The following is a 19,029-nucleotide window of genomic DNA, read 5'->3' on the forward strand; positions in this document are numbered from 1 at the left end:
ATCCTCAATATGTGGAGGTACAACATTTAACCAACCAACCTATATCTCTTCAACCTCCTAAGAAAAATTAACTTACGTTTGGTAACAATATTTCTGGTGGATTCATAATCTTTCTGCATATTCCTTACCGTATGAATACTCCTTTCATTTGTCAGACTGTTCTGGATAACTTTACCAAGAGCCACCAGGTGGCACCAAACTGCTGGAGGGCAACTTCACTTCCAGATGTGACATCACCAGAATATAAAAAAATCACCAATTGCATATGCTATTTAGTACATTTTTTCCCACACTCTATTGAGGTGTGTGGAGAAGAACTAAGCGAGATGTGACCGGAAAATATACGAGGCAACATGTTCCATACTTTGGGATCGAAATAAAAAAGTCACTAGCTTATCAGTGTGAAGGGAGGGTAGTTGGGAATCTACGAGAAGTTTATGTATCTACCACAAAATCTTTACCCAAGGTAGGTTACTTTATCCTCTGATGGATAAATCTTCCCACAGATTCCTCACCTTATGAAGAAGGAGGTGGGAACAAGTAGTAATGGTTATCCAGGGAAATCTTACAACATAATCGGCAACATACTAGTCACTGCATGTCTGAGAGGTACAGCAGTAGTCTTTTGAAAAAGTAACCAAGAATGGTCACATAGTTGCCTTGCAGGTGTTGACAACTGTACGTCTGTAGAAAGAGTTGTGGAACCATCCATGGGACTGGTCAAGGCACAGTAGATCTTGATATAAAGTATGACACGCCACAAAATGTTTCATTTGGTCACTGCCTTGTCCTTTCAGTTCCAACAAAGCTCACTAACAGCTAGTCATTAACTGTCTTATCATGTTGGGTCAATGTTGTATGACACTGCCCATAGGAGGGCCAGCCTATGGAGACGTTCTTGTGCCTTGAATGGAAGGAAGACCAAGGTAAAGTTTAACAGTCTGGTCCATACAAACTTCAGAAACTAATTTGAATAAGAAGGACGGTGCAAAGGACCGACTTATCGGGCTGAAAACTGTGATGGGCGAATGGGTCGAAAGAGCTTGAAATCCTAAAAACCTGAGGACAAAAGTAATATCCATCAATAGAACTCTTTTGATAATAAGAAAGCCAACCAGGAAAGCGTTCATTGACTTAAATGAGGATGTCACAAAAAGTCAAAACAAAGGTCAATTGTCACTGTACAATAACGAGAGTGGGACAGACCAATGAAAACAAGCCTTTCACAAAACATGTTACTAGAGGTGATTTAAACTGGGAAGGTTGGTAGGAAAAGCACATATGGAGACAGAGTTGCCATGCAGCCTAAATTGTAGCCACCGCTAGACCCTGTTGAGGAAGGAGCATGAAAACCTTTAGCTGTTGGATAGGTGAGATGTAAACTCAATCCATTGAGCAAATCTGCATTAGTGGCCTTTATAGATGGATTTGGTGACATCTACAACCGCATCAGGAAGGCAAAAGTATTCTTGATTGCACCGCTCAATCTCCTTGCATACATGCTGACTGAGTGGAGGACCACGAGAATTCTGCTGCAAAAGCAGTTTGCTCTCAGCGAGAGGGAAGAGGAAGCTGAATGTCCAAGTGCCAACAGACTGGCAAATCAGATCCTCTTCTCCCAGGCTATAGGAATTATAATCAGCTGTATGAAATTCTCCCATTCTTTATACAGAAATATGGAGAAAAGCAGGATCGGATCAAATGTATATCGTGAATCCACCAAGGAACCATCCGGATTGATGTGTAAAGCATAAAACTGGGAACCAAATGGAAACCCCAATCAGGAGAAGTTTGCCTCTGTTACCTCAGAGTGAAGCTCATACATGTGGTCCTCCAAAGAGAGCTGACTGGGAGCATCTACTTTAACACTGTTTGAACCTGTAAGATAAGTGGCTTCTGTAAAGACTTTTCATTTCTGCGCCAATGTCCACAGGTGAACTGCCTCCTAACACAGTGTCTACGACCCCATATCTCCCGGTTTCTTGATATAATAGACACTAGTTGTGTTTTAAGACAAACAATTGGCACCTCAAGTGCATTTATGTGCAAGTGCCACTCCAACCCAGACATAATGTTCTGCGCTACCATGTTGCTCAGATGAGCACTCCAACCCAGTGATGAAGCACACATGACCATGGTAGCCTTAGCCTAGTGGGAGGTTAGAGGGAACTATCAGCCAGTGCAGATCCTAATGTAACATCTGCAAGGTTCGCAACTTAGCTAATAAACTTCCTTGGTGTTGAGGCCACTGCCTCTTAGGTACCAATAAAAGGCTTTCATTGGCCACCTCCTGCGAGGCACCTACAAGATTCACACAAATGTGAGGGTAAGAGACCTGCAGGACCGGGATTCAAGCTGCAGTAAGACACATCTGAATCATCGTCTTTGATTAGGAGTGAGGTGAAACATCTGGACACTGAGGGTACAGCTCAGTTGGAGAAGAGTCATTGTCTACTGGTACTCTGGCTTCGACAGTCATCTAGGTACAGGAATACACAGGCTCAAAACCATTACAAACAAGCAGTCATGTTCCAGTACTCTTGTGTGGTTGACATCAGTCTATAAGGGAGGAATGGGTAAAACTTGAATTAGGCCTGTTCCGCCATGTGGGACTCGCTGCTAAAAATGCTGCAGCACCACAGACACTTTTGACTATTTCTTAAGAATCAAAGTGGGACTCTTGAGTAACAAATACTAGTGAGCGTTCACTGGATGCGGCCACCAGTGAATGGGCAATAACCCCACCCACATTGTAAGGAAGAGGGTGGGACAGGGATTTGCCAGAGAAAGACAAGCGACCCAAACTCAAGGGCATTGTGTTACTGTTGCTTGCAAATTTTGTTATCTCTTTGAATGTGTATAGTTAGAAATAAAATACTTCTTTTTCATACAAAAACAAGGATTAAACCGGAAACTGATTTTGAGATTGCAGAGTGAACTTTGAGTTATAAGCTGTTTTCCCTAATCTGTTTCTAAACTACCTTCACACCCCACTACCCCCTCTCCCACCCTTCGAGGGAGCCTTTGACTGCTCGTTCCCAGATACTACTGAAAGTCAAGCACAGAAGTGGTAGCAGTTGCTCATGATCCATACTAGGTTGGACACCGGAACATCAGGAGTAAAAGGCCTCAACCACCATGGATAGGCACCTTAGCATACTAGAGTTTGTGCTCTGTGTCCCTCTGAAGGAGGTTCTGAAATGGACCAATAAATAAAGGGAGTACATATGGCTGACTCGTATCTTGAAGAGGCATGAGCACTATGGTCGTGTTTACCAGCAAGGCAAGGAATCCCACTGCTATGATTGATTCTTTTTTTGGTTTGCATCCGAGTCCTAGGCCAGTGGATTGGCAAGAATCTTGCCAGTGTTAGGGTGGATGGAAATTTCCTTTTGCTTCTCATTCAGCACATCCACCAGCTTCTCCAAGACAGATCTAGGAGGTCTTTAACACCTTGGCTGCTAGGGGGTTTTCCCCTCCTGTGCTGCTTTCCTAGTTTTTCCATTGTTCATGACAAGGTCAACTCGTCATAAGCACAGCTCAACCGTGCCTCATGACGAGCTGGCCTTGTCATGAGCATGGAAGAGGTTAATCTTAGCATGGAGTCAGCCTATGTGCCAGTGGAGTTTTCTATGTTGGCTTCAGCGCAAAAAGGAATCTTTTAGCAGCTTGTTGCCTGCTCATGTGTGTTGTTGATGCCCAGCCTTGACTTCTCTGTGAAAAGGAGGCGGCGCGCAGTGGGCAAATCTTCCATGTCCTTGGGAAGGGCCTTCCTTGCAGCTGACGCAACCTCTCAAGTTCGGGATGTACAGGATGAATATGCTTGACCCAAAGATTTGTGCATTTTGTGGTTCAGCTGCGGACTCTATGCCTATCTCCCTCGGAAGCAGTGGCCTGTCTTGGTCATTAGGCGTTTGTGAGCCTGAGACTGACTCTGAAGTGTGCTTTGCGCATGCAGTTTAGATTTTGTCTTCGGCCCTGAGATTGGTACACACTTCGCCTCCTGCTCAACAAATTCAATCAGTTCTGTGACCTCAAAGCTGCTGGAGAAATGTGTCTCAATCTCTTCTGCTTTATTGTGTGCTTGGATGCAAAAAGGGTCAGGCACTGCCTCTTGTGCGCTCAAAATTTCTTTGATGCTAAATATGATGGGTGTCTAACACAAAAATTGTCTTTGCATTTTGTAGTGTGTTCACCTTCTCTCCTTCCGATACCAGTGAGCCTTTATGGTGGAAGACAAGACAGGGTCCCATGATGTCTCGACGTGCTCTAGATAGAGCCAGAGATTAACACCAAGGGTATTAGGAGTTACACCTACAACAAAAATTGAATGTAGTGTGTTCCGTAACTCTGTCCTAGGTGCATTCTCGATGAATTCCTGTTCAACATGTGGCTCAATGCAGCATAACTTTAAGGTGCTCTGAGTGTTAGCCTTTGGTTCCGAAGTCATGTTGGTGTGAAAGGGAGCCTCTGTTACTGAAAAAAATGCTTTTCTATGCAGGACAGAAGGGGAGAGCTACTAGACCTTATGAGTCACAGAATAAAACAGAGATAGACCTAACATTATTATGTGCATCAACTTCAGAGCAGTGTCCTCGAGTGCCCAAGCCTGATGATAGAAGAAAACAATGTGAGGAGTGATGTTGCATTGGGGCATAGAGTTGAGTAACAACAGGTTTTGTGAATTAAACTTCTTTGAAGAAAAATGTGTTGCAAATACCTTGGCCCAACATGAGATGTCAGAAGAATACAGAGCATGTGTATCAACAGTCACACTTACAACGAACACACACAAACACACACACAAAAATGCTTACGGAACATACAGTAGCTTCCAGCCTACATCATTATAATGCGACATTACACAAAAGTGTAATACTATGAGCAAAAACAAACTGTAGCACACTGCAAACGTTTTTAAGAGAACAAGAAAAAATAACAATGAGTAAGGCTAAGCCCAAACACCTTAATAAATTGGCTAAAAGAGAAAGAAAAAAATAATCTCAAAAAGCATATATTGTCATAGTATTTACAACACTGAAGTGAACTACTCTGCGTGTGAGCATGCTCCTTGCCAGTAGCTGAAGTAGGCTAACCCACTACCCATGCTGTAGTGGGTGGAAGAAAGTGTAAATGTTGCAAAAACAGATCAATGGAAGAAGGCGGCTTATAGAAAACTCCTCTATGAAAGTAAATTATGTACATCATTTTAAGGGGGAAAAAAAGCAAAAAGTATTGGCCAACGCCAGACCTAAAAAATTATTGCAAAACTGACCTTGCTGTTTATATATTTACATACCCATGATACAAAACAAATGTGGTAGTACTATTTTTCCTGTATATGAGTATATTGGAATAGCTGAATATGTAATGTGGACACTAACTATCCTGTGGCGAGACTGTTGGACGTAGCCCACTCTGCGGTTTCATTTCCATACTTTTTTTCTTCACACCTCCTGTTTTCCGATTTCATTTTTGCTGGCATTAGGACCTGTGCGCTTTACCACTGCTAACCAGTGCCATAGTGCTTTTGTTTTTCTCCCCTAATCATGGTAAAATTGGCCTACACCGGATTGCCACATTTATTTTACATGTACATGTACTGAGGAACTGTAAATTAAATACTAGAAATAGGCCTGCAGTACTCACTGTGTCGCCCACCAAAGTAGCACTTTAAAATGTCTCAGGCATGCCATTGTAGACTGCAGTGCAGTTTTAGATAGCAAATTCGCCCTGGCAAAATAAAAATTTTACTAGGCCTAAACCTTCCTTTTTAATCTATATAAGTCACTCGTAAGGTAGGCTCTAAAAATCCATAGGACAGGGTGAATTCAAAGTGCACTGTATTAAAAAAAAAAGTAGGACAAGTGGGTTTAAATTTCTACATGTTCTAGTAGTGAAAAATTCGAGAAAACAAAATTTACAACTGCAAGGCCCATCTCTCCCATTAGATCAAATTGGTGATTACTTCTGATTGGGAGTAGGTAGAAATTTCATGTTTGAACTCAAATGAATTGCAATTTAAAATCCTCTTTAATGGTAAAGTCAGATTTTAAGTAACAATTCTGTAAATGCCACATTTTAGAAAGAACGCCAAAGCTTAAGGAGTTAGGTCCCGGGACGTGGGGGGGGCTGGACCCTTTTTCAAAATCATACATATACAACTTGCTCCCCTCACACTTCTTTTCTGCTTGATAATTTAAAGCACATAAAGCAGGACTACTTCTGAATATGTGGGTTTATTTAGTTTCATCCTTCACTTTTCAATTTTCAAATACAAAAATTCTTTTATAGCATGTTTGAAAAAGACACGCAACATGTAACACTAAATGACAAATATGCAAAACAAGAATTACCAACACATTAATTTCAAAACATCAACAATGAACAAAAATGAAACATATATGCACATTATTTTCATATGGCGGCAATTGTTCAAATCATCAAGTTTGGAATGCCGATATCAAAAGATACTCCTTTCTATTTTCTGTAAGGTCATTGAAGGACAAAAATTTTTTTGAGAAGAGGGCCAACTGAATACAAATAAATGAATCCAGACGCGTTTCGAACCCGTTAAATGAATAAACGGGATCTCGTCAGGGCTTTGTCACTTCTGTATCTTTATATTCTGTGCAAAAAGAGAGTACAACACCTTAGTTCTGTTGTTCTCACCCATTTAAAATCACTACACCTCTGCCTTTGAAGAAATCTGTACCTGTAACTTTATATGTAGCCGGGTTCAAATAGGTTCAACAGACTTCTTACTTTGCTTCTGTCTCTGGGATCCCTGTAGGGATATTTGTGACTGTTAGAAAGTTGGGGATTGATTGGTGATCTCCCTACTTAGTGAACGGTGCTTAGAAATCATACCTTTTTTCGAGCACCGCTGCTCCTTACGAAATGTCCTCTCTCCACCTGAATTTCTGTCTTCAGTTTTTTGTTTGTTCTCTCTGGCTTGTGCTCCCTATTTATAAAAAAGTCGGGGTTATTTGTCAAATGGGTGGTCCCTCTTGTTTTTGGAGTTTTATGGGTGCTCAAAAAGCATTTACCTTAGAGGGGCGTCCCTCGGCAGGCGTAGGTTTGCTCTCCTGGCGGGTCGATACCGTGTGCCTTCAATCTATTGAAGAGAAGGGGAATTAAGTTAATCTGACTTGCGCTCGCGTTTGTTTTGTGGCATGTGGAAGTACCACGGCCAGTACTGACTCCTACCTTTGATCAGAGGAGGGGGGTTGAAGCATCTGGCAGTCTTCAGCGCTTCTGTCGCTCTGAGCTTATCGTTGAAGCCGGCGTTCAATGGAAACACCCATCTGGTGATCGGCGTCATGCATTATTGTCAGTGACGCGGTCCGGGCGTTGTGGGATATGTAGTTCGGAATGTTTAAAGGCCACATCCATGAAGAATGCTTGCCCTTGTGGTTTCTTATTCAGACTTTACACTGTGGAGATGGCTCGCGCGAAGCACTATTTCAGTATTAAAATTTGTGAGAAAGGAGGAGTTAAAGCCTAGAGACTTCTGACAATGTATTTAACCCGCTTTGGGTGCTATTAAATTTGAGGATCAGATATGCCTCTTTTGTTAAGAGGACATTTTCAGTATCTGGGGGACATTTGGTCTGATTAATGCTGTACAGAACTGTCCATTTGAATTCCGTTTCTCGATGATTAGCCTCTGTGAAATGCTGCACCATGGGCGCATTCGCTACCTTATTTTTAAGTCTAGATCTGTGCTGTGTGATACGGGTATTCACTTGTTGGTTTGTTTTCCCGATATAAATTTTGTCACACGGACATAAAATTGCATATACAACATTTCTTGTCCGACAATTGGAAAAACCTACATTCTTCCATTTGGTGTTCTTATGGATGAATTCAGTACCTTCAATCGTGGTATCGCATGAAACACAATTCCCACATTTATGATGCCCTAATATGGGATTCAGGCCCCATTGGGAGAGCAGATCACTTTTGGGTTTTTGAATTCGCACATCAGCACGTACCAGTTGCTGGCCTAGGCTTTGGTTCTTTTTGTATGCAAATATTGGCCTCGGGAAGGGGCATTCCAGCTCCTCAAGGAGATGGCAATTCTTCAGGACCATCTGTCTGACTTTGTGCGTATCTGGGCCATATGTGGTCACACATACCATCTTCTCAAGCTCTGGTTTATGCTTATCCTGTGTTAATAGGCACTCACGGGGAGTGTATCGTGCTCGTTTATATGAATGCTTGAGGAGTTTTTTGGGGTAACCTCTGTTGGTCTTCTCTCCACAAAATGTTTGGGCATGTTGGTCATACTTCGCCACTTCTGAGCAGTTTCTCCTTATCCTAAGGAGCTGACCATAAGGAAGGTTCGCTCTGAGATTTCTGGAATGGTCACTACTATGGTGTAGGATTGTATTTTTGTCGGTCTTTTTCTTATAGAGGGACGCTTTTAGGTGCCCCTCATCATCAGAAATTTCTACATCGAGAAACGTCATTTTGCTGTTGCTATGTTCGATAGAGAATTTAATATCCTGGTGTCTACTATTTAGCCATTGGTGGAATGCCATCAATTCGGTGTGGCTCCCCTGCCACAGGAGCCACACGTCATCAATGTATCGCAACCACTGTTTGATGTGTGTCTTGAAAGGATTGTTGTTATCCACAAATTTATGTTCATATTCTGCCATGTACAGAACTGCCATCTCAGGCGCATATGGACAACCCATGGCCGTACCTTTGATTTGAATGAAGAACTGATCATTAAAGCGAAAATAATTTTTCTTTAGTGTCAGTTCTGCTAGTTGGAGAATGAACGATGTGGGGACCCGATGGGGTCTCTCTCTGGTATCGAGGTACAATTCCATGACCTCTAACGCCTCATCTTGCGGTATTTGTGTGTAGAGAGACGTGACGTCCATGGTCACCATGATTTCATTTTTGTTGTTAAATTCTGTTCCCTCGACTTTGACCAAAAAGTCGGTGGTATCCTTGAGGTATGACTTTACTGTGCTGACAAACGGCTTCAGGAAGAAGTCTATATATTTAGAGACCGGTTCTAGGCAGGAATCGCACCCAGAAACGATTGGCCTGCCTGGTGGGTCAATTAGGCTCTTAGTCTCAGAGAGAGACCCCATCGGGTCCCCACATCGTTCATTCTCCAACTAGCAGAACTGACACTAAAGAAAAATTATTTTCGCTTTAATGATCAGTTCTTCATTCAAATCAAAGGTACGGCCATGGGTTGTCCATATGCGCCTGAGATGGCAGTTCTGTACATGGCAGAATATGAACATAAATTTGTGGATAACAACAATCCTTTCAAGACACACATCAAACAGTGGTTGCGATACATTGATGACGTGTGGCTCCTGTGGCAGGGGAGCCACACCGAATTGATGGCATTCCACCAATGGCTAAATAGTAGACACCAGGATATTAAATTCTCTATCGAACATAGCAACAGCAAAATGATGTTTCTCGATGTAGAAATTTCTGATGATGAGGGACACCTAAAAGCGTCCCTCTAGAAGAAAAAGACCGACAAAAATACAATCCTACACCATAGTAGTGACCATCCCAGAAATCTAAGAGCGAACCTTCCTTATGGTCAGCTCCTTAGGATAAGGAGAAACTGCTCAGAAGTGGCGAAGTATGACCAACATGCCCAAACATTTTGTGGAGAGATGACCAACAGAGGTTACCCCAAAAAACTCCTCAAGCATTCATATAAACGAGCAGGATACACTCCCCGTGAGTGCCTATTAACACAGGATAAGCATAAACCAGAGCTTGAGAAGATGGTATGTGTGACCACATATGGCCCAGATACGCACAAAGTCAGACAGATGGTCCTGAAGAATTGGCATCTCCTTGAGGAGCTGGAATGCCCCTTCCCGAGGCCAATATTTGCATACAAAAAGAACCAAAGCCTAGGCCAGCAACTGGTACGTGCTGATGTGCGAATTCAAAAACCCAAAAGTGATCTGCTCTCCCAATGGGGCCTGAAACCCATATTAGGACATCATAAATGTGGGAATTGTGTTTCATGCGATACCACGATTGAAGGTACTGAATTCATCCATAAGAACACCAAATGGAAGAATGTAGGTTTTTCCAATTGTCGGACAAGAAATGTTGTATATGCAATTTTATGTCCGTGTGACAAAATTTATATCGGGAAAACAAACCAACAAGTGAATACCCGTATCACACAGCACAGATCTAGACTTAAAAATAAGGTAGCGAATGCGCCCATGGTGCAGCATTTCACAGAGGCTAATCATCGAGAAACGGAATTCAAATGGACAGTTCTGTACAACATTAATCAGACCAAATGTCCCCCAGATACTGAAAATGTCCTCTTAACAAAAGAGGCATATCTGATCCTCAAATTTAACAGCACCCAAAGCGGGTTAAATACATTGTCAGAAGTCTCTAGGCTTTAACTCCTCCTTTCTCACAAATTGTAATACTGAAATAGTGCTTCGCGCGAGCCATCTCCACAGTGTAAAGTCTGAATAAGAAACCACAAGGGCAAGCATTCTTCATGGATGTGGCCTTTAAACATTCCGAACTACATTTCCCACAACGCCCGGACCGCGTCACTGACAATAATGCATGACGCCGATCACCAGATGGGTGTTTCCATTGAACGCCGGCTTCAACGCGGAAGCTCAGAGCGACAGAAGCGCTGAAGACTGCCAGATGCTTCAACCCCCCTCCTCTGATCAAAGGTAGGAGTCAGTACTGGCCGTGGTACTTCCACATGCCACAAAACAAACGCGAGCGCAAGTCAGATTAACTTAATTCCCCTTCTCTTCAATAGATTGAAGGCACAAGGTATCGACCCGCCAGGAGAGCAAACCTACGCCTGCCGAGGGACGCCCCTCTAAGGTAAATGCTTTTTGAGCACCCATAAAACTCCAAAAACAAGAGGGACCACCCATTTGACAAATAACCCCGACTTTTTTATAAATAGGGAGCACAAGCCAGAGAGAACAAACAAAAAACTGAAGACAGAAATTCAGGTGGAGAGAGGACATTTCTTAAGGAGCAGCGGTGCTCGAAAAAAGGTATGATTTCTAAGCACCGTTCACTAAGTAGGGAGATCACCAATCAATCCCCAACTTTCTAACAGTCACAAATATCCCTACAGGGATCCCAGAGACAGAAGCAAAGTAAGAAGGCTGTTGAACCTATTTGAACCCGGCTACATATAAAGTTACAGGTACAGATTTCTTCAAAGGCAGAGGTGTAGTGATTTTAAATGGGTGAGAACAACAGAACTAAGGTGTTGTTCTCTCTTTTTGCACAGAATATAAAGATACAGAAGTGACAAAGCCCTGACGAGATCCCGTTTATTCATTTAACGGGTTCGAAACGCGTCTGGATTCATTTATTTGTATTCAGTTGGCCCTCTTCTCAAAAAATTTGTTGTCCTTCAATGACCTTACAGAAAATAGAAAGGAGTATCTTTTGATATCGGCATTCCAAACTTGATGATTTGAACAATTGCCGCCATATGAAAATAATGTGCATATATGTTTCATTTTTGTTCATTGTTGATGTTTTGAAATTAATGTGTTGGTAATTCTTGTTTTGCATATTTGTCATTTAGTGTTACATGTTGCGTGTCTTTTTCAAACATGCTATAAAAGAATTTTTGTATTTGAAAATTGAAAAGTGAAGGGTGAAACTAAATAAACCCACATATTCAGAAGTAGTCCTGCTTTATGTGCTTTAAATTATCAAGCAGAAAAGAAGTGTGAGGGGAGCAAGTTGAATATGTATGACATTTTAGAAAAAAGGCATTTTTTTTGTCCTAACCAATTGGTGCCAGCTCCCAGTGTCCTGGGTCACCATGGTTGAGAAATTGCACTGCTTTTGGGGTTTGTGTATTCCTGCCAAACAGTGAGATAAAGGGGACTTGATGTAGGCAGGATTGTCCATCCTGCTTGGATAGCTGGGGGCGGAGCTGTTCAAACCCTCATTTACAGTCAAAAGGGGTCGCTGCTAGCACACACACCGAAACCAAACACCAGCCTTTTGCCACCCCAGAGTCCTTAGAGCCTTAGCAGGTGAATGAAAGAAACTTGCAGAACCAAATGTGGGTGTTGCCCAAGAAGTTACTCCCACTCCGAAGGCTGCCACTAGATATACAAGTTGGCCCTGAGAACAATTCCTCAGTACACTTCTGAATCTTCCACAGTTCCAGAAGGACTGTCTGAAGCCCCAGAGGACTGCTCTGCTGCTTGAAGGAGAAATGGACTTGAACCAAGGACCACAAGAAGTGACATTAGAGGCTTATTAGCTTCACTCCTGTGTAAGCAACAGGGAGATAAAAAGCTCCAGAGTCCTTGAACCCTGTTCTTGGCATCTGCTGGAGTGAGCCCTAACACCCCGCAGGTGATGACCGCTCCAGGGCCTGGACCCTTGAAAATTGTGTTGGTGGTACCCCTCCAAGAACTTGGGACTTCGAAAACTGGCCTGAAAATAGAGAGAAGACCAGGACCTGTGCCAGCAGATCCACCCAATGTGCATCGGCGGTCGGCCTAACTTTGTAACAGTTCCCGATACGTTCTTCTGAACAGCACCTAATCCGGATAGCAGGACCTCTTGGAGAAGGTATCTGGCCTTGTGGAGCACTTGTCAACAACAGCCTGCAGCTTCATCCAGCCATAGATTTTCGCCTTACCAAAAAATGACTAAGTCAAAATGTAGAACTCTTCAACTCGACTCTGTCTAGCAGTTGCCCGACGACTCCTCCCCGAACACTGCAGGCTGCTTTGCCCCACTGAACGTTTACTTTTTAGGAACTTTTCTTCAAAATTTCTTTAAAGGCTGAAGGTAAGGGGGGGTCGAGCTTGCAGGCGTCAAAGATGGCCGCCTAAGTGGAGAGCCCTGCATTTCCAAAAACCATCCTGCATAAATCCTGCATTCTACTGAGGCCGCGTCCCCGCATATCGCATGCCCGTGGAGTCCGGCAGCCCCTCTTTCACCTGAGATATTCAGACCCCGAGAGGTGGCGACACACGCGAAGAGTCGCGTCGATTCGCGTGGTGGGCTTGCCAGGCCGTGTATCCCCGGACGGAATTACATTGGGATCCGACCGGAAGTGGCATCGAGCCGGGCTGCAGCGCTGACTTGACCCGGCTGGAACTGCCAGGCATCGAAACAGCGCCCATCGAGACTGCTGTGCTGCGGGCCCGACTCCTGCTAACAGTGAGTTGCTGGGGGCTGACAAGAGGCTCGATTTGGGGGGCGTCGCTATCACTGTGTGCCCTGTGGAGGGGTCCAGTGTGGTGCTTAGGACCATGGCAGAGGTACTCTTGACAAGGGCGCCTACCTTGATGTGCCTCCGGTCACTGGGTGCTCCGCCTGTGGGACATGCACTGACCAATTTCGCTGCTGCGTCTGGGGTGTACCACTGTGAGGGAGCCATGCACTTTCCTTAATCATTCTCCCCTTCTTGCACGCCGACTCGTGCACTGCACGGCAGGGCTCCGCTTGTTCTCCACTAGCCACTGCTTCCCAATATCGCTGTTGACGGACCCTGCTGCCGCATCGGTGCCATTTTTGCCCACTGGGGACACGGAGTTCGCCACTGGGGACTGGTGTACCCCTTCTTGCCCCACCGTGGATACCCTGAGCTGTGAGAATCACCAGGGGAGGCGTATTGGAGGGTCTGTGGCTGCGGGGACACCCACACTGGTCTTCTGTGTGCTCCTCACTCTATGTGGTGAGCGGTGCTGCCTCCTCATTGCACGACACGACGACCTGTGCCACTAGATGCCCCACATACAGCCATCCGACGCAGCTTTGCAGTGCTGTGTTCCTGGTTGTTGTGGACCGGCTTCTTCTGGGTCTAATAATTCTTCGGCGACAGGCTACGATGGGCAGAAAACATAATCACAGCAGAAACTATCTTTCGAACAACACAAACACAGAGACAGTTCCCGGACAGCTGAAGAGGGAGAGCATGATGAGGAGTGGGAACGATTGTCTTGTGCGGGGGATCTTAAATCCATACTGGCTTCAATGGAAAAAGGCCTGCAGAACTTGCTAACGGTATTGGGGACAAAGATAGACTCCCTTTCCAACCGTATGGACTAGATGTCCGAAAGGATGGACAAGCAGGCTGAATGCCTTGACATGGCGGAAAGGCGTGTCACGGCGGTGGAGGAGGCACAGTCGGAACTGGAAACCAGCCACAAGCGTATGGACAGTGCGCTCCAACTGCTGTTGGACAAGACGGAGGACTTGGAGGCAAGGTCTCAAAGAAGTAACCTGCCAATTACTGGCCTACCGGAATCGACCTCCACAGGTAACATGGAGCAGTTCATCGAGTAACTCCTGGTTACGCTTCTTGGCTCAAACACCTTCTGACCCATGTTTGTGGTTGAGCGTGCGCACCGCTCCTTGGGCCCTCACCCACCTCCTGGAGCCCCTCCGAGGCCCATAATAGATAAGCTACTCAATTATCACGACAGGGATGCAGCATTGAGAATTGCACGGGAAAAAAAGACTTTGTATTACGAAGGGTCTCAATTCTCCTTATTCCCAGACTTTACCGTGAAGGTGTAGGAAGCGCGTCAACAGTTTGTATCACTAAAGCAGCAGTTAAGAAATCGAAACATTGACTATGCAATGCTATACTCGGCTCACCTGCATGTCAACCGTGAGGGCAAGTCGCATATCTTTACTGACCCCAAGGTGCTGTGAAAAGCCATCAAGGACTGGGCGAAGGAGCAGAGAAGTAGCCCAGAGAGGGGGTCCTTGACTGGAACTGATTTTCCCATTTGTCACACAGATAAGAGTTACATGAGGGGACTGCTCCAAGTGATGCTAGTATGTTGACTTTATCAGTAATTGGGTGCAACAGGGTTGTTTTTGTTTCATTCATTTATGCCGCTCAGTCATGCTGTGGTGTTACGGGGTTGGTAAAGGGGTGCATAGATCTAGCAAGTTGGTGTGTTGGCCTTTGGTTAATGCTTCAAATGAGCATTTGGAGTGCGGAGGACCGTAGATTGTTGCCCAGTTAGATGACGGGGTATAGTTGGCAACCTCCGCCCACGTGTGTTACTCACACTTGGGGGTTTTGGTATTATTGTTTCTTGAAGGAAGGGACAGCTCTTTTTTAGTTCACTGCATTGCAATGTATGGTTTTTTCACGAGGTATTATGGGTATTGTTTAGTCAGGTCCAAGTTGGGGGGATCTTGATGTGGAAGGGAGGTGGAGGGTTGTTGAGACTCAAATGTTGCAGTGCACACGATTTTAACCTATTTCACTTGTTGAACAGTACCAAAGCATTTCTCATTATTGATGTATGGTGACGATGTCTGACTCTAGGGCCCATGTAGAGGGGAGCGGTCCAGATCTCCCAGCCGACACACTTAGAGTACTCACATGGAACGTTCGAGGGCTAAATGACCATAGGAAAGTCCGTAAAGTCCTCTCATACCTACAGAGACACAATATAGATGTGGGACTCTTAAAAGAAACTCACCTCCCACCTAATTCCCCTATGTTGAGGTGTAGAGGTCTGCTTGTTAACATTCATGCTGCCGGCTTCACCAAACACGCTAGCAGAATAATTACATGCATCAACCCTAGGTCAGCACTCACCATCGACCCACTGTTTACTGATACGGAAGGTAGATTTGACATCACTAAGTGCTGTGGGAAGGGCATTGACTTACTTATTGTTAACATATATGGCCCAAATTTTGATAATCCTGACTTCTTTACTATACTAGCGGACAAGGTGGGCACTTATGGCGAGGGCCATCAATTGTGGGGGGGTGATTTCAACCTAGTTAGGAGCCCAGTACTGGACAGATCAGGATGGCCTGAGAGGGGTACGACTGCTGCTGACAGAGTGATTGAATGTGCGCTGATTAGATTTGACTTGACTGATGTATGGCGTTTGACATCCCCACACTCAGGTGGTTATAAGCACTATTCGGCTTATCACAACTTGCATATTCGTATTGACTATTGGTTCGCAGCTAGGTCACTTTGTGCCATAGTCTATACATGTCAGGTTTTACCACGAACGCTTTCTGAACACTCTCCGATTCTACTAGTGCTGGAGGCACCTAGCAGACTTATACCCCCATTCACGTGGTGGTTTCCTATTAGACACAGTTTGTAAGAGGAACTCGCTGTGGCCATTGAGACCTTCTTTGGAAAGAATGTGGGCTCTGTCGAGGATTACCAAGTGGTCTGGAAGGAATTCAAAGTTTACATTAGGGGGATCACTTTCTCAAAGCACTCGGGGGTTCTCCGCTCCATTTGCCAGCGTCTAACTGACTTAGATTGGAAAATTAAGATCCTTGAACGACGGTTGCAGGCGGACATAGATAGCTCAGATAAGGGGGAGATTGCGGAGTTGCTAGCTGAATACAACACAGTTGCAGATGATGAGATTAGGCATCTTGGTAAGTATGCCACCGCCAGGGCATACGGAAAGAGCAAGCAGCCTGGGTCGGTTTTGGCTCAACTAATTAGGAAATGCAGAGAAACGTTGGATACTGTCTGGGTTCGATCCGCTGAGGGTGTGCTTTTAACTGAAGTCTCAGATGTAGGCGATAGATTTTGTCAATATTATTCCGAGCTCTTTGCCTTTAGGAGCACTGCGACTGATGAGGAGATCGTCGATTATTTGTCATACCTACGACTCCCATGGCTCACCAACACACACAGGGAATTTCTCATGCGGCCCATAGAAAAGGATGAAATCCTCCTAGCTTTATCTAGCATGAGGACGGACAGCGCTACGGGATCAGATGGCCTCACGGTCACATTTTACAGGGCATTCTTAGACATATTGCTCCAGCAGCTGGCCACGCTCTTTGATGACATGTGCATTACAGGGCATATGCCACCGTCCATGTCCGAGGCAGTGATGGTGGCACTTCTCAAACCCGGAATATCCTCGGAGGACCGCGCTTAATATCGCCCTTTGTCACTGCTAAATGTGAATACGAAGATCTTTGCAAAGATCCCCGCTAATAGGCTGGTCCCCCTGGTTCCCATCTTGGTTGCCCCTGAACAAGCAGGGTTTGTACCTGGCAGAAATGTAACTTACAATCTGCACACAGTATTTAGTGCCTTGCAAAATATGAAGCCGGACACGCCCGCTGTGGCGGTCTTCTTAGCTATAGAGAAGGCATTTGATTCGGTGGAACGGCCGTTTATGGGGCATGTCTAGACCAGAATGGGAGTGAGTCCAGTCTTTTTACAATTAGTGGGTACACTTTACAGCAAACCCGCTGCCCGAATATAAAAAGGCAATATAGTGAAAGACTCCATTTGTATAACACGTGGGACGAGGCAGGGCTGCCCATTGTCCCCATTGCTTTATGCTCTAGTGGCAGAACCTTTGGCTTGTGCGCTGAGGGAATATCATCAAAATCGTGGTATCAGCTTCTCACGTTACAAAATTATAGAATCCACATTTGCTGATTACACCCTCCTCTACATCAGACACCCGGAAGATAATCTATCGGCTGTGCTACGAGAAGTAGTGCGGTTTTGTGGGCTTTCAGGTTTACATGTCAGTTGGCCAAAATCTATCATCTTCCCTCTTACTCCAAGTACCCTTCGTTTTGAGCTTGACTACCCTCTGCAGTGGACCACAGATGCGGTCAGATATCTGGGAATTAAAGTACACACTGACTGACAAGGTATTTAAAGAAAACTACGGAGTGGCCTTCAGCAAGCTGGAAGATGATGTTGAGAAGTGGGTTAAGCTACCGCTATCTCTTCTAGGCAGAATATCCATCATGAAAATGGTGGTGCTGCCGCAACTTCTGTTTTTATTTATTAATATTTCCATGGTACTACCACAAGCCTTTTTTGACTGACTTACCTCACTGATGGTCCGACTGGCATGGGCGGGTAAGCAACCACGCATGAAATGGCAGACTTTAGTACTATGGGCAGGCTTGGTGCGCCAGATTTTAATTTATATTATAGAGCAGCACAGTGCTCACATGCATACTTTTGGATGCATGGCCACTCGGATATACCACATCTTCGCAATGAGTCAGAGGTGGCCGCCCCGTTTCCACTCCCTGCTATGCTGTTTCAAGCCGCAGATCATAGGACTTGAATATTAGATTTTGTAAATTCCACAACACATACCTGGCACTATCTATTGCAATTACAGGCGGGGGCAATACTATAGTCCCCATCATCTTTATTAGAATGATGTATGTGGTTACCCCCCTGTAAGGAGAAAGGGGTTACACAGGCTCTCCAAGCATTAAGTATACGTGAGGTGGGGGAGTTGTTTGACACTGTTGTTGCTAAACGGTGGGAGGACTTTGATACAGATAAACCGGAACTTACCACATTGACGAGATTCCAATTTCATAGAACTAAACATGCATTGAAAGGGCTATTGGGGGACGATTACCTGGAACCTCCCGAACTAACTGCCTTAACTCTCACTATACAAGCCAAATCCCCGAAGTGCATGGTAGTGATCATTTCTAATTCAGCCATGTCATATAGAGCAAATCAATACACCAAGACGCACTTGGAATGACAAAGGGACCTCAATATCGAAAAAGAGGATAGTATGTGGACCTATTGCTGCTCCAGTACAAAGCGGATCTCACTTAATGGGGGACACCGCCTGGTACATTTCAAATACCTAAATAGGGTATACTATACGCCGGGGCGGCTGCATAGGTACGGTCTATGGGATAATGCAAGTTGTGATAGATTTGATGCAGAATCCGCAGATTTTCTTCATCTAGCTTGGATGTGTCCAGGTGTCGCTGCCATCTGGATCTTGATTTTTAAGGAATTAGATCAGATTATAATGATCCCCCTTGATCCAGACCTAGCGCTAGCACTGCTGGGTTACTCCAAGTCAATTCCAAAGGGGGTTCATAGACTCAGAAATGGGAATACTCATGGCCAAGCATAGGGTTGCTATTAACTGGTTCTGTGGCCCTCTTCCTACACTCACACAATGGAAGAACGACATGACATACTGCTCCACATAGACCGAGATCTTTAGTGAGCTTCTTCCACCG

The 19,029-nt window shown here is 44.7% G+C and overlaps 1 protein-coding gene across 7 annotated transcripts in view; it reads right to left on the reverse strand.

The window, feature by feature from the left end:
• RB1CC1 (RB1 inducible coiled-coil 1) overlaps positions 1-19,029 on the reverse strand; it is a 544,646-nt gene that overhangs the window by 258,724 nt on the left and 266,893 nt on the right. The gene's annotated exons all lie outside the window — the stretch shown is intronic.

This window comes from Lissotriton vulgaris, chromosome 4_1 (assembly GCF_964263255.1).
Source record: "Lissotriton vulgaris chromosome 4_1, aLisVul1.2, whole genome shotgun sequence".
NCBI classification, from domain to species: Eukaryota; Metazoa; Chordata; class Amphibia; order Caudata; family Salamandridae; genus Lissotriton; species Lissotriton vulgaris.